The sequence below is a fragment of the Stegostoma tigrinum genome, chromosome 6, assembly GCF_030684315.1.
Source record: "Stegostoma tigrinum isolate sSteTig4 chromosome 6, sSteTig4.hap1, whole genome shotgun sequence".
Lineage (NCBI taxonomy): Eukaryota > Metazoa > Chordata > Chondrichthyes > Orectolobiformes > Stegostomatidae > Stegostoma > Stegostoma tigrinum.
This window is the reverse complement of record NC_081359.1, coordinates 81,843,196-81,852,952: the sequence shown is the minus strand read 5'-3', so window position 1 is coordinate 81,852,952 and position 9,757 is coordinate 81,843,196.

Below are 9,757 nucleotides of genomic sequence, written 5' to 3'. Positions count from 1 at the left end.
TGCTGAACTGTAAATTACACCATGCATTGGTCAAGTTCTTCTAGTGAATAACAGTGTACTTGCAGCCACTGGTGAAGCTGTGCCATTCACACATGGTATAAATTTCAGGTACAAATTCAAGATTATTGTGTGATATTATTCAGTCTCATTAGTAGCCCAGGTCTTTGTCATCTCCCCACTGTTGACTGTTAATATAACAAAAGCACAATAATGTAGATGCAAGGAATCTGAATAGAAAGCAAGGTTCAAGCAATGTTGAGATTTAAAAGCTAGGGAGATTACATTAAAATGTTTTAAAATAAAGACTCAAAAATTGAACAGGCATTATATGCTTGATATCAACGAGAACACAATTGGGTAATTCTGAATTTGTATGACTGTGAAATGGTTGATGGCAAATCAGCAACTAGCTTTATAGTCTGAATCTTCGCCATCTGATATCTATTAGTCTTGGGAGTTGCATAGAGGTTTTTTGTTTATAAGCCCTGGCAAGTTCCCTCATGTAATCTTCTAGTGTTTACTGCGTTAATTAGACAAGTGATTTCCATGGTGCCAGTCTTGTTAACTCAGCAGCTGTGCATCACTTCAAGCAGTGCAAACCAGGAATGACCATTCCAAATTTGCTGCTGCACCAGCTTTCGGAAGGATTTGGGAAAGAAAGTGAAGTTGGCATCCCCATATCGCTGATAGCAACCTGGAGGTCCTAATGGATAAGGAGATGCAGTGGAGGATTGTTCTCTTAACAACTTCCAGTGGAGACCATAGCACCAACCCCTGCCAGCCTGGGCCAGGATCGTCAGCCAGGTGAATGCAGTTTCCACAGTCCAGGAATGGCAGACTACTGAAAGATGGTCAATGACCTTCGGGGGTTGGGTGGCAGGGAATGGTAAAATTCCCAGAAGTATAATGGTCAATGGGAAACAAAGCAGCAGGTTAACGTGTGGGGGATATTCAACTGAATGGAAATGTATGAAAAATATGAAAAGAAAGGAGAACTCTGGAGCAGTTATTAAAGTCTCCAAAACACTAAATAGGACAGAGTGTTTGGAGAGGGTTAGGGATCAAACTTCAAGCATTCTGGATAAAGAGATAACAATGTGAAGAGGGACGGTAAACATAGAACTGAAGGTAATAATGGGAACTGCAGATGCTGGAGAATCCAAGATAACAAAGTATGAAGCTGAATGAACACAGCAGGCCAAGGAGCATCTCAGGAGCACAAAAGCTGATGTTTCGGGCCTAGACCCTTCATCAGAGAGGATGAAGGGTCTAGGCCCAAAACGTCAGCTTTTGTGCTCCTGAGATACTGCTTGGCCTGCTGTGTTCATCCAGCTACACACTTTGTTGTCATAGAACTGAAGGTGTTGTATCTGAATGCACACCATATATGAAATAAGATAAATGAGCTTGAGGTACAGATCGCATTTGGCAGAGATGTGATGCAAGGTGATCAGGACTGGGAGGCAGAGGGAATGGAGTTGCCTTATGAGTAGTAAGAAATGAAACTAAATCAATAGCAAGAAACAATGTAGGGTCAGATGATGTAAAATCTGTAGCTATAGTTCAGTAACCACAAAGGTGAAACAAACCAAAATGGCAGCTATGTACAGGCCTACAAAAGAAGGCAGGATGTGGAGCACAAGACACACCAGGAGCTAGAAAAGGTGTGTAAGAAAGAGGGGTTTCAATGTGCAGGTGGACTGGGAAAATTATGTTGATAGTGGATTGCAAGAAAGGGAATTTGTCAAATGTGTATGAGATAGTTTTTTGGAGCATTTTGTGGTGCAGCCCACTAGGGAGCAGGAAATTTTGGATTTAGTGATGTGCAATGAGACAGACTTGATGAGGGAGCTTAAGGTGGAGGGACCCTGAAGAGACAGTGACCATAATATTATAGAATTTACTCTACAGTTTGAGAAGGAGAAGCTGCAATTGGACGTAACGGTATTAGTTGAATAAAAGCAACTACAGAGGCAGGAGGGACGAGCTGACCAGAATTGACTGGGAGAGGAGCCTAGCAGGAAAGGCATGGCAATGACAGGAGTTTCTGGGAGTAATTTGGGGGAAACAGCAAAAACTCATCCCTGGGAAAAGGAAGCACGTTAAAGGGAGGATGAGGCAACCAAGGCTGATTAAGGAAGTTAGGGATAGCATAAAAGCAAAAGAAAGCATATAATGTGGTGAAGGACAGTGGGAAGCCTGCAAAGACCAACAGAGGAGAACCAAAATAAAAAGAAATAAGGATGGAGAAGATTAAATAGAAGATTAACCTAGCCAGTAATACAAAAAAAATTGCACAAGCTTCTTTCGATATATAAAGGGCAGAAAAGAGGCAAAAATGGAAATTAAGCTGCTGGAAAATGATGCTAGAGAAGTGATCATGGAGAACAAAGAAATGGCAGAGGAACTGAACAAGTATTTTGTGTCTGTTTTCGTGGTGGAAGACACAAATAACATACCAACATTTCAAGAGAGTCAGGGACAGAGGTGAGTATGGTGGCCATCACCAAGGAGATGGATAAATCATTTGGACCAGATGGACTACACCCCAGAGCTCTAAAGGAGATAACTGAAGAGATAGTGGACGCATTAGTGGTGATCTTTCAGGAATGGTTAGAGTCAGGGAGGGTCCCAGAGGACTGGAAATTCAGTAATGTAACCCCCCCGCCTCCCCGTTTAAGAAGGGAATAAGGCCAGATGACAGTAAATTACATGGTGATTACCCTGACCTTGATCATTGATAAGATCATGTGAAAGATGAGATTTCTGAATATTTGGAAGTGTATGGTTAAATTGGGAAAAGTCAGCGTGGCTTCATCAAGAAGAGGTCATTCCTGACAAATCTGTTAGAATTCTTTGAGGAAGTATTGAGTAAGTTAGACCTAGGAGAGCAAATGGATGTTATCCACATGGACTTCAAGAAGGCCCTTGACAAGGTACCACACAGGAGGCTGCTGGGTAAGATAAGGGCCCGTTGTGTTAGAGGCAGGGTACTAACATGGTTAGAAGATTGGCTGTCTGGCAGAAAGCAGAGAGTGGGGATAAAAGTGTCTTTCTCAGAATGGCAGCCAGTGACTTGTGGTGGTCTGCAAAGGTCAGTGTTGGAACCGCAACTTTTCACTTTATACATTAATGATCTAGATGAAGGAACGAGGGCGTTCTGGCTAAATTTGCATATCATACATAGTTTGGTGGAGGGGCAGGCAGTATTAAGGAGACGGGGAAGCTGCAGGAAGATTTAGACAGGCCAAGAGAGTGGGCAAAAAAAGTGCCAGATAGGATACAATGTGGGAAAATGTGAGATCATGCACTCTGGTGGGTAGAATAGAGGCATAAAGTATTTTCTAAATGGGGAGAAAATTCAGAAATCTAAAGCGCAAAGAGACTTGGGAGTCCTGGTCCAGGATTCTCTTAAAGTAAACCTGCAGGTTGAGTCAGTAGTTAGGAAGGTAAATAAAATATTGGCATTTATTTTGAGACAACTAGAATATAAAAGCAGTGATATTCTTCTGAGGCCTTATGATGCTCTGGTCAGGCCACATTTAGAGATTTGTGAACAATTTTGGCCCCAAACCTCAGGAAGGATGTTTTGGCCTGAAGCGGGTCCAGAGGTGGCTGACAAGAATGGTCTGAGGAATGAAAGACTTAACATATGAGGAACATTTTGAGGACTCTGGATCTATACTCAATGGAATTTAGAAGAATGAGAATGGATCTAATTGAAACTTACAGAATAATAAATGGCCTGGACAGAGTGGATTTTGGGAAGATGTTTCCATTAGCAGGAGAGACTAGGATCCGAGGGCACAGTGTGAGAGTAAAGGAAAAACCCTATAGAACGGAGATGAAGAGAAACTTTTTCAGCCAGAGAGTGTTGAATCAGGAGGCCAGGTCATTGAGTATGTTTAAGACAAAGATGGATAGCTTCTTGATTGTCAAGGGGATGAATGGTTATGGGGTGAAAGTGGGAGAATGGGGTTGAGAGACTTTTCAGCCATGATTGAATGGTGGAGCAGACTCGATGGGCCGACTGGCCTAATTTCTGCTCCTAAGTCTTATGCTCCACAAAGATTAGCGCATTCATCTTCTCTCTGCGACCTTGCACTCACTCCAGCTCTACCACTGCATACGTCTCCACGAGACTAACGCTCTGTTACTCTCACTTCTTCTGTATACAGCATTTTCATTCAATTGCTCCCAGTTACCGAATCCTCCCAGACTATGAAGTCTCCTGGCTCTTTATGTTTCCTATTCAACTGGATCACCTCAAAATCTGTCCTGCTACTGTAATGTAACTAACAATTCTTCCAGCCACTTTCATCTCACTCAGTGCCCCACTTTGTCTCATCACAGGAGAAACTGCCTCATTTTTGGTCTGAAATGGCTAAAACCGGGTGACTGCCATTTGTCTCCTTGAATGAGAATATCAATGAGTTAGAAGGAATGGATTGAAACATTGCACATGTCCAGGCATTCGAGTAAATTTCATCATGTCTTGCTGCACTGCTCTCTCACTGAAGGCTCTCTTAATGTTCTCACACTTTTAGCCCTTGTCCACCTCATCCCCACCTACCAGCCTGTATGACATCCACACTACATCTACTTTTAAAAAGTCAATCCTCACCTCATGAGCACAACCACTGGAAGAAGCTACAGATCTTCCAGAGGATGTTTTGGTAACGTCCCTCCTGCACCCTTCCATGGCTCAGATATTAACATGACAATGGGTACTTCATTTCTGCTGAACACATCCCCCACAAATAGTTGAGGAAGAATGCCCCCATCATTGGCAGAGGGCTGCTAGAGAACAGGTGCCTGTTCAGTCCTGAGCAAGAAGTGACCTTGTGGTGTTGGCCATTAATGACTGCAGCCAAATGCAAAGACCGGCAAACAGCAGGCAGGTTTTTCAGAGACACACAGGGATGGGGATTTGCTAAAATAAGTTGAAGGTTGGAGCAGTCCACCAGTGTTAGCAATGCCATGCAGTGTCTGACCTGCATCGGGCTTTCTCCATGGATAGATTGATGTTTGTCATGGAACAACATATCTAACAAAACACTCAATAGCTGCAGGGAATGAATGCACACTGCAGATTAAAAAAAACTTTTTGTAGGACCTGGATATCCCTGGCTTCAGCAATGTTTATTGCTTGATGCCCTTGAAAAGGTGGATGTGAGTTGCCTTCTTCAGGTCCTGAGCCCATGTGCTGCAAATATCCAACAATGATGTTACACAGAGTCACAGGAACGTAACCTAGTGATTTTTAAGGAATGGTGATATATTTCCAAGTCAGGATAGGGAGTGGCTTGAGGGGAATTTGCAGGTAGTGGTATTTGCTGCTTTTGTCCTTCGAGATGTAGTGGTCAAGGATTTGAAATGTGCTGTGTACAGAGCCTTGGTGAATATCTCCAATACACCCTGTAGATAATGCACACAGTTCCCACTGAACATCAAGCATTCTCACATTTGTAAATGTATGTATTTTTTAATAGCCATGTTTGACTATCATTTTGCTGAGGGACCGTAGTCTACAGCTCTATCAGAATTAATCTGCTTTTTCATATGTCCCAAGTAGCATTGAAGTTGTGAGGTATTATTTATCTCTGAGAAGCATCCCAAAAAGCTACAGATTTCCATCCTTATGTTCATTTTGACTTGTTCACTTGCACAATAGTGAGGCGATTACTAGTTGCAAAGTTAATGGAAATGCCTTTGTGATGTCTTTAGCACCCATCAATCTACGCTTATGGTCATGTTATTTGTGAGGATGTTTTCATTCATGACTGCACACTTATTACTCTGGGTAGGTTGCATGCACTCATTTAAGCATGGGTGATGCCTAATACTCGACTAACATTCAAATTCTGAGTCCTAGCACATTGTCAGGTTAGACAAGAGTTTTTAAATACATATTCATTAAATGTACATGAAATCGCAGATGCTGAAGACTGAACGATGGTGGGTGAGTGAGAAAAGTGTGCATCAGGCCATAGCAGAACTCATGATGCAGTCTCCAAAGTTAACTTTAGTTAGCACCATATAAACCATCTGAATGTATTTCCCTAATGTTTATCAAAACAGATAAATGTTGTCATTCTTGAACATAGGAGCAACAGATATTACAAAGCTTTCAATCAGTTAGTAACTTCTATTGCCGAAGACAGGAAGAAATAAAAAAGCAGACCTGTTGGATAATAAAATGTGAAGCTGGATGAACACAGCAGGCCAAGCAGCATCTCAGGAGCACAAAAGCTGACGTTTCGGGCCCAGACCCTTCATCAGAGAGGGGATGGGGTGAGGTTCTGGAATAAATAGGGAGAGACGGGGAGGCGGACTGAAGATGGAGAGAAAAGAAGATAGGTGGAGAGTAGAGTATAGGTGTGGAGGTAGGGAGGGGATAGGTCAGTCCAGGGAAGATGGACAGGTCAAGGAGGTGGGATGAGGTTAGTAGGTAGGAAATGGAGGTGCAGCTTGGGGTGGGAGGAAGAACAGGTTAGGGAGACAGAAACAGGCTGGGCTGGTTTTGGGATGAAGTGGCGGGGGGGAGGGGAAGAGCTGGGCTGGTTGTGTGGTGCAGTGGGGGGAGGGGACGAACTGGGCTGGTTTTGGGATGCGGTGGGGGAAGGGGAGATTTTGAAGCTGGTGAAGTCCACATTGATACCATTGGGCTGCAGGGTTCCCAAGTGGAATATGAGTTGCTGTTCCTGCAACCTTCGGGTGGCATCATTGTGGCACTGCAGGAGGCCCATGATGGACATGTCATCTAAAGAATGGGAGGGGGAGTTGAAATGGTTCGCGACTGGGAGGTGCAGTTGTTTGTTGCGAACCGAGCGGAGGTGTTCTGCAAAGTGGTCCCCAAGCCTCCGCTTGGTTTCCCCAATGTAGAGGAAGCCACACTGGGTACAATGGATACAGTATACCACATTGGCAGATGTGCAGGTGAACCTCTGCTTAATATGGAAAGTCATCTTGGGGCCTGGGATGGGGGTGAGGGAGGAGGTGTGGGGGCAAGTGTAGCATTTCCTGCAGTTGCAGGGGAAGGTGGTGGGTGTGGTGGGGTTGGAGGGCAGCGTGGAGCGAACAAGGGAGTCACGGAGAGAGTGGTCTTTCCGGAAAGCAGACAAGGGTGGGGATGGAAAAATGTCTTGGGTGGTGGGGGTCGGATTGTAGATGGCGGAAGTGTCGGAGGATGCTGCATTGTATCCGGAGGTTGGTGGGGTGGTGTGTGAGAACGATGGGGATCCTCTTTGGGTGGTTGTGGTGGGAGCGGGGTGTGAGGGATGTGTTGCGGGAAATGCGGGAGACGCGGTCAAGGGCGTTCTCGACCACTGTGGGGGGAAAGTTGCGGTCTTTGAAGAACTTGGACATCTGGGGTGTGCGGGAGTGGAATGCCTCATCGTGGGAGCAGATGCGGCGGAGCTGGAGGAATTGGGAATAGGGGATGGAATTTTTGCGGGAGGGTGGGGGGGGGGAGGAGGTGGGCTTGAAATGGACATCAGTTACAAGCTGGCTGCCTGAGATGGAGACTGAGAAGTCCAGGAAGTTGAGGGATGTGCTGGAGATGGCCCAGGTAAACTTGAGGTTGGGGTGGAAGGTGTTGGTGAAGTGGATGAACTGTTCGAGCTCCTCTGGGGAGCAAGAGGCGGCGCCGATACAGTCAATGTAACGGAGGAAGAGGTGGGGTTTGGGGCCTGTGTAGGTGCAGAAGAGGGACTGTTCCACGTAACCTACAAAGAGGCAGGCATAGCTGGGGCCCATGTGGGTGCCCATGGCCACCCCCTTTGTCTGTAGGAAGTGGGAGGAATCAAAAGAGAAGTTGTTGAGGGTGAAGACGAGTTTGGCTAGGCGGATGAGGGTATCGGTGGAGGGGGACTGGTCAGGCCTGTGGGACAGGGAGAAGCGGAGGGCCTTGAGGCCATCTGCATGCGGAATACAGGTGTATAGGGACTGGACATCCATGGTGAAAATGAGGTGTTGGGGGCCAGGGTATTGGAAGTTCTGGAGGAGGTGGAGGGCGTGGGTGGTGTCACGGACATAGGTAGGGAGTTCCTGGACCAAAGGGGAGAAAATGGAGTCCAGATATGTGGAGATGAGTTCGGTGGGGCAGGAACAGGCTGAAACAATGGGTCGACGAGGGCAGGCAGGTTTGTGGATTTTGGGAAGGAGATAGAAACGGGCCGTGCGGGGTTGGGGAACAATGAGGTTGGAGGCTGTGAGTGGGAGGTCCCCTGAGGTGTTGAGGTCATGGATGGTGTTGGAGATGATGGTTTGGTGCTCGGGGGTGGGGTCATGATCAAGGGGGCAGTAGGAGGTGGTGTCGGAGAGTTGGCGTTTGGCCTCGGCGATGTAGAGGTCAGTGTGCCATACTACCACTGCGCCACCCTTGTCTGCGGGTTTGATGGTGAGGTTGGGGTTGGAGTGGAGGGCTGCCTGTTCTGTGGGGGAGAGGTTGGAGTGGGTGAGAGGGGTGGAGAGGTTGAGGCGGTTAATGTCTTGATGGCAGTTGGAGATGAAGAGGTCGAGGGAGGGTAGGAGGCCTGGGGCTGGTGTCCAGGAGTGGGACTTGTGTTGGATGCAGGTGACGGGGTCAGTGGAGGGAGGGTTAGGTTCCCGGTTGAAGAAGTAAGCGTGGAGGCGAAGGCAGCGGAAAAACTGCTCTATGTCCAAACGTGACTGGTATTCGTTGATGTGTGGTTGTAGGGGGACAAAGATGAGCCCCTTACTAAGGACTGACCATTCGTCCTAGTCAGTGGGAGGTCTGGGGGGGGCAAGGTGAAGATGCGGCAGGGCTCAGTGTGGTTGTCTTCTCTGGGGTTGCTGGCTGTGGGCGGAGCGATGAGGTTGTCGGCCCTGGGCGGGGTTCCGTCGGCGGCAGCAGCAATGAGGGTGGTGTGTGTGGTGTTGTGACTGGAAGTGGAGGCGGTGACTGCAGCAGCGGTCCCGGAAGTGGTGTGCCCAGCGGTGGCGGATGTGACGTCATGGTTGGGTCGCCGGCTGTGTCCTCAGGACCTGAATCACTTTTTTCTGTGTTATAATATGGCAACATCTGTATAGTTTAAGGTGGTCTGCACCTTGGGGAAGCCAGTGTTGTTTTCAACTCCCATCAACCACATAGCACACGGATTTCAACGAAAGGATAAAAAAAAACCCGATGAAGCAGTATGTTCTTGTACAAGTCGAATTTGTAACATTCTTGATAGATGCATGTTATAGATTGGACAATTCAACACAGGTCCTCAGTGGATATTTGAAATAAACCATCTGCATAAAAGTAAATGCTGCAGTCCTTTTGACAGCTACTGGGCCACTCACTCCTCAGAGCACAAACAAAAACAGAAGTTGCTGGGAAAGCACAGCAGGTATAGTGGCATTTTTGAAGAAAAAAAAGTTAATGTTTCAGGCCTGGTGACCCTTACAGCACAAATCCTGCTCCAGCAGATAACACAGTTCTCTTATGATTTCTCAGGACATTGCAGGCACATATTGACAATGAGCTTCAGTCATCTGGAGCAAATTACAATGAGATTACCTTCTTGGCTTTCTAAACTTCATCTACATTCTGGGGGAAAACCTTCTGCTACAGCTTCATCTGAAAGATTTTGCTGTTGGTCCTGGTTTTGTTGATACTATTGATTCTCCTCAATTCTTCTATTGGAGCCAAAGATTGATACAACAGTGATGATACCACACACCATTGCTGAATCTGTGCTAGATGGGTACATTGAACCTATAAGGGTTCTGTCAGAAATATAGCACC